This window comes from Megalobrama amblycephala, linkage group LG12, assembly GCF_018812025.1.
Source record: "Megalobrama amblycephala isolate DHTTF-2021 linkage group LG12, ASM1881202v1, whole genome shotgun sequence".
Lineage (NCBI taxonomy): Eukaryota > Metazoa > Chordata > Actinopteri > Cypriniformes > Xenocyprididae > Megalobrama > Megalobrama amblycephala.
In genome coordinates, this window is record NC_063055.1 from 20,809,425 (window position 1) to 20,815,181 (window position 5,757).

Genomic DNA, 5,757 nt, shown 5'->3' on the forward strand with positions numbered 1-5,757 from the left:
AAATTGACTAATATGTGCTACCCTAAATTTAATGGTTTTATGGTGCATGAGCCAAAGAACCAAAGAAAGATAAGAAAGAACATAAGGCTTTAAGCATGCTTGCCAGCACAGTCTGAACATCTGTTTCCTTGATGAGAATAAAAAGTAACTAAAAAATAAAGATTTTCTCTCCTACATTAGTATTGCACTGTCTGAATTGCTCGAATGAAAAGTGACAGCATGCATTTGCACTTCCTACTAATTAAGTTTCAATGCTTGGATGTGGATTTTACTAGTTTAGAATCAGGTTTATTCTTTAAGCAGAGAGAAATATCAGTGGAAGATTTGCATTGACATAAAGGATCTTTTCTCAGTTCTCATATGGGCTGGGCTCTTCATTTCCCCTTACTGTCAGTCTCTTTCTGTCCCCTGCCCTCTTTGAGACAGCGACATTTCTCTTTACCCAGAGTTCCTTACTGTCTGCCACCTTTAAGGCTCCTACTTTTTGAGCTCCAGGCAAAGGAATTCACAAGGGGGATTCGTACCTCTTAAAAGGATAGACTACAAAGAACAAGGGAACAAGGCCCAGTGACTCGGAACAGAGCAGGGAAGGGAATAAATGAATGCGAATAGAATCCCAGAAAATCCTGTAATGATCATGGGATTGACTGAGGGAGAAATTTGACTACACCAAACAGAAAATGTTATCAAAGAAGTGTAATGAGACCCTAAATTAAGAGAATGAACCATTGAGGTTTTCCATTTGAACTATAAATATATGAAGCTCAAACACATTTTTAGCATCACTGAATGACATATCCTATTCAAATTTTTAATGATCTTGAGCCAAACATAAAAACAATGACTGTTTCCCAAACACTCCAATTTCCTGTAATATGCAGTTGTCTCTGCATATTAAACTGTGATACGAACAAGGAAAATGATTTTTTCAATGAAAAATTTACACTTCTCACCTTTAAAGGGTTAGTTCACCCAAAAAATGAAAATGTCTGTCATTAATTACTCACCTTCATGTTGTTCCACACCCGTAAGACCTTTGTTCATCTTCAGAGCACAAATTAAGACATTTTGATGAAATCCAAGAGCTCTCTGACTCCTCAATAGACAGCAATTAATGTAACTACCACTGTCAAGGCCCAGAAAGGTAGTAAAGACATTGTTAAAACAGTCGACGTGACTACAGTGGTTCAACCTTAATTTTATGAAGCGACGAGAATACTTTTTTGCCCAAAAACAAAACAAAAATATCGACTTTATTCAACAATCTCTTCACTTCCCTGTCATGCTTCTTACGCAGTAAGCACAGTGAAGGCTTCCGTGTTTACGTCCAAATGTCGGCTCAGCATTGGCCAAAGCTGCACACGTGAGCAGCACGACATAGGCCTACGTGTCACGTGTGATGCTGACGCAGGAGCCAGCCAATAATGAGTCGGCGTTCTGACGTTGTACACGGAAACCAACTGCGCAAGGAGAATGACAGGAAGAGAAGAGATTGTTGAATAAAGTCGTTATTTTTGTTTTGTTTTTGAGCACAGAAAGTATTCTCATCGGATTTCATCAAAATATCTTAATTTGTGTTCCGAAGATGAACGAAGGTCTTACGGGTGTGAAACGACATGAGGATGAGTACTTAATGACAGAAATTTCATTTTTGGGTGAACTAACCCTTTACGGGCCAGATTTTACAGAGCCCCTAAAGCAGTGGTCGCCAACCCGTCGATCGCGATCGACTGGTCAATCTTTATCACTGTTCCAGTAGCTCGCGAAAATAACAGAAATATGAGTACAAAAATACATTACATTTCTCCAGTCTTTGTACTGTATTTTTGTATTTATTTTTATGTTATTTTCTGGAGCTACTGGGACAGACAGATAAAGGTAAATAGCCCACATCATGTCCGAGTCTGTAAACGGCCGTAAACAAGAGGCCAGAGACGCTGAAGACGGACGCGATGAGGAGAAAATTCTGTAGCAGGCAGAGCAGCTCACTGTTCACGATGCTCGAAATATAGGGAAAAAATATATAAATATTGAATTGGGGGTGAGGGATTATGAATTCATCTCTAAAAGGAGATTAGTCTTCAGGAAGATTTAGATGGCAATGGTATTTTATTCTCTTCTTACCTCCGAATAAAGTAGCTAATTATTAGCGCATTTCAGCTTTGTTTACAGCGGTAAACAAGGAAACGCTGTATCACTGCTGCTCCATAAGCGCCACCTGCTGTCAGAGAGTGAATTTGCGTCTCATTCAGCCTGCTGTTTTTGTTTCATGCTTTTTGTGTGTGTGTGGCATTTATAATTTCACAAAGATAAAGTCAGACCGTTCTGTTTTTGCTTTAAATCTTGAAATTAAATCCAATTCAAATAAAAAACAACTGCTCATGCAACGTGCGTAGCATCTTTGTTTGGATTGTGATTAAAAAGCAGTGGTTCCTTCCTCTAGTTTGAAATGGCTATGTATTTTTGTTTATTATAATAATATTAATAATAAATATCTGCAACCAGTATCAGAATCAGCCAATTTGTTTGTAAAAAATAAATAAATAAATCAGAATCTACACTGACCATGAAAAAAATACTAAATACAATCTGGGCAGTCTTTTTCTATCAAGTAGATCTTGTCTTTCAAAAAGGTCGAGGTCAGGGATCTTGGGCTTAAAAAGGTTGGTGACCACTGCCCTAAAGGGACATGGTGATGAAAAAAAATATGAGATGGAAGAAAAAATTTTATGTCAATGCTTTTGCATTCCCCTGAGTAACTTTTAATTTGCTCGCAAAACAGATTTTTCAAAACATAAAAAAAAAGATTTCTTTGCAAGCAAGTGCATAGAAGGTTTTGCGAAAACTTTTGCGAGTGAACGCAAGCTTTGAAATATATTTTTTCCTACTGTCTCATATTTTTTTCCATTATCATGTCCCTTTAGGGGCTCTGTAAAATCTAGCCCTTAAAGATGAGGAGTGTCATTTTTTTTTTTCATTGAAAAAGTCATTTTCCTTGTTCGTATTTACTAATCTCTTGCACCAGTGCAAACCTTCTTCTGGCATTAAAAAACTGCTGTGAGGATTTACTAAAACCCTAGACAGTTATTTTTGTGTCTGACCTTATTCCATATGCATTTGTAGGAGATTTCCTTTTAGCGCAACATGTATGGGAGGAGGGTATTTAAATAAATGATGCAACGTGATTTACTATGGTTTGCGGTATCAATTTACGGTTTTTGCTCCATTATTTAATGCAGAAAAAAGCACCCTTTTGCGCTTGACATTGCTGCGATAGTTGCTGCTAGGAGGAGTCACAAAGAATAGAGAGAATGTGATTAGAAGAGAGAATTTTCTCTTTTTTCTTCTCATCGTTTTGTTTATTTGGAATGCCAGAAGAAGGCTTTATCTGAACATATCGCTTGCCATACCACATCATTTTTTATTTGCTGCATCTGTGCTGTTAGTAGATCACCCACACTTGATTTTTATCAACTCTGCTTGTTTGTGACCCTACTCAAACTTGTGCTGCTCTTGGTAGATTGCGTTGGTCATAATGAAAATGAGCTTCTGTGTTCTTTAATTTGCGCTTTGTCAGTAGATCACCCGCAAAACTTTCCACTCCCATCTGGGCTTTTATGGGATTGCGATCTCGTACTAATTTGCCCTGTTTACTGAGTCTGGCCCCAAGTCTCTTCTTTTCCTCCATTGTAGTAGTACAAAATTGAAGTCCTGGCTGAACACATATGCTGTGGGTGAGTATGTGCAAGTGCTCTCCTGAGAGTTAAGTGCACTGTATCTTAAAATCAGTCAAGTCATGTCAAGAAGTGCTTGTGTTTTCTGCGAAACACTCAAAATGGAGTTTCCTGATAAGATAAGGCCTGTTCTTTAATGGCTTCCTCTAGTGCTTTCCACATAGAAAAGAAATCTGAAATAATATAAATAATCTCACCGTAATAAGAGACAAACATTGTTGGTTTGAAATCAGTTTAAGGTTAGTTTTCCAGCTGTGGGATAAGCAGTCCTGAAAGCGAGTCAGGTTGAGAAGTTACTGGACCTCAAAGATTTTCAATTCAATTCTGTTCAATTAATTTGTATGGTGCTTCAAAATACATATTGTTTCAAAGTAGACTGTAAAATTTACTTACATATTTTTTTTCATCACCATGTCCCTGGGGCTCTGTAAAATCTGGTCCTTAAATCTGGTCTCAAGATAATTATTTGAATTATTTGAACTGATGTAATTGATGTAACTGATGTACGTTTATTTGTCCCTGGCCAAATCAATATATTCTAACTTGTTATTTAAATGTATAACATTATATGACGGGCGGATGACTTATGTACAATATGCAGTTTTCCCAGAATATCTGTCCCAACTACTTTAAAATATAAATTATTATAATAGGTTTTAAGTGCATTTGGGTATTTTAATAAAAAAAAAAATTGCATACAGTAACTTTAATTAATTTTTACCACAGACATGGTAAATCTAGAGGTCGTGACCTTGAACAGTAAACATGACAATCTGTAGCTTGTCATAAATAAATATAACAAGCATAATCAGCTATAAAGCCAGATTCTCATTTACATTTTGTTTTATCTGACAAACTTGTTTCTGTTTATTCATTCTGTTAGTTTGATGTCTCTATGTTGCAGCTGTAATCATGGTAATCCTGTGTATATATAGCAATAACAGCTTCCAGGTTAATAATACAGAGGCTTTTACAGATCAAAGACATGTAGGAAAGTGATGTGACATATTAATCTGTGACATTTTATGCCACATTATACAAACATTTAAATTTTCACACTCCATGCACAAAACATCACAAGATATTTGCCCAATATTTGCTGTCTAAAATTTGTGTGAAACTTTTTTCCGGCAAGAAACTTTATGCACATTAGCTAATAGCATTGACTCCTAATGCTTGACTAGGAGATGCGTTATCTAACAAAACATCCACTAACAACAACAGGATTATAGGGGATACATTTGCATTGTGAAGCAAAGTTAATTATCTCTCTTTGTATAAACGCAGGGACGGATACAGGAGGATTAAGGAGTGTTGTTGCTTTACTGACTGACTCGAGCAGGTCACAGTAGGGGATGAATGTGGGACGTCTCAAAGAGCTGTGTGATCTTGCTCTTTGTAGTACTCGTTGTGTGTGTGTGTCCTGGGGTAGTATTACAGCTACAGATAGGGCATTAAAACATTAAGGGAACCAATCTAAAAGCCCCTATACACTCACAGCAAAGTTCTTTTTTGTTCTTCACTTAGGGGTAAAAAAGAAGTTCGCAAAATGAGAGCTGTGGTACACCGGTAGCGAACATCTGAGAGCAGCCTTTATGTAAATATGTACTGCGCTTTCTTCTTAGAGCCCATCCACATGGAGACGCATATAGCTGTATACGCAAAAATTTTGTATCATAGGCGTTTCGTCCAGACTAGGGTTGCCAACTTCTGGAAAGGAAAATAAGGGACAATCGTGGTTCTTTATAGGAAAATAAGGGACAGAATAAGGGACAGAATAAGGGACACTTAAAATATTTGTATTATACCACACAGTGTATGTCATTTCACTATCTGCAGTTATATGTGTATAAAAGATGTATAAAAGGTTCTCAGACATAAGCACATTTGGGTAAATTTGGGGGGGGTAAAATGACTTTAGAACAATATATATTTACACAGAGATTGGTAGGACTGTTAGTTAAATCTGTTGACGTTAGCAATCTTTGTTGCATTATATGCCAACAGTTCAAAAATGGCAAAA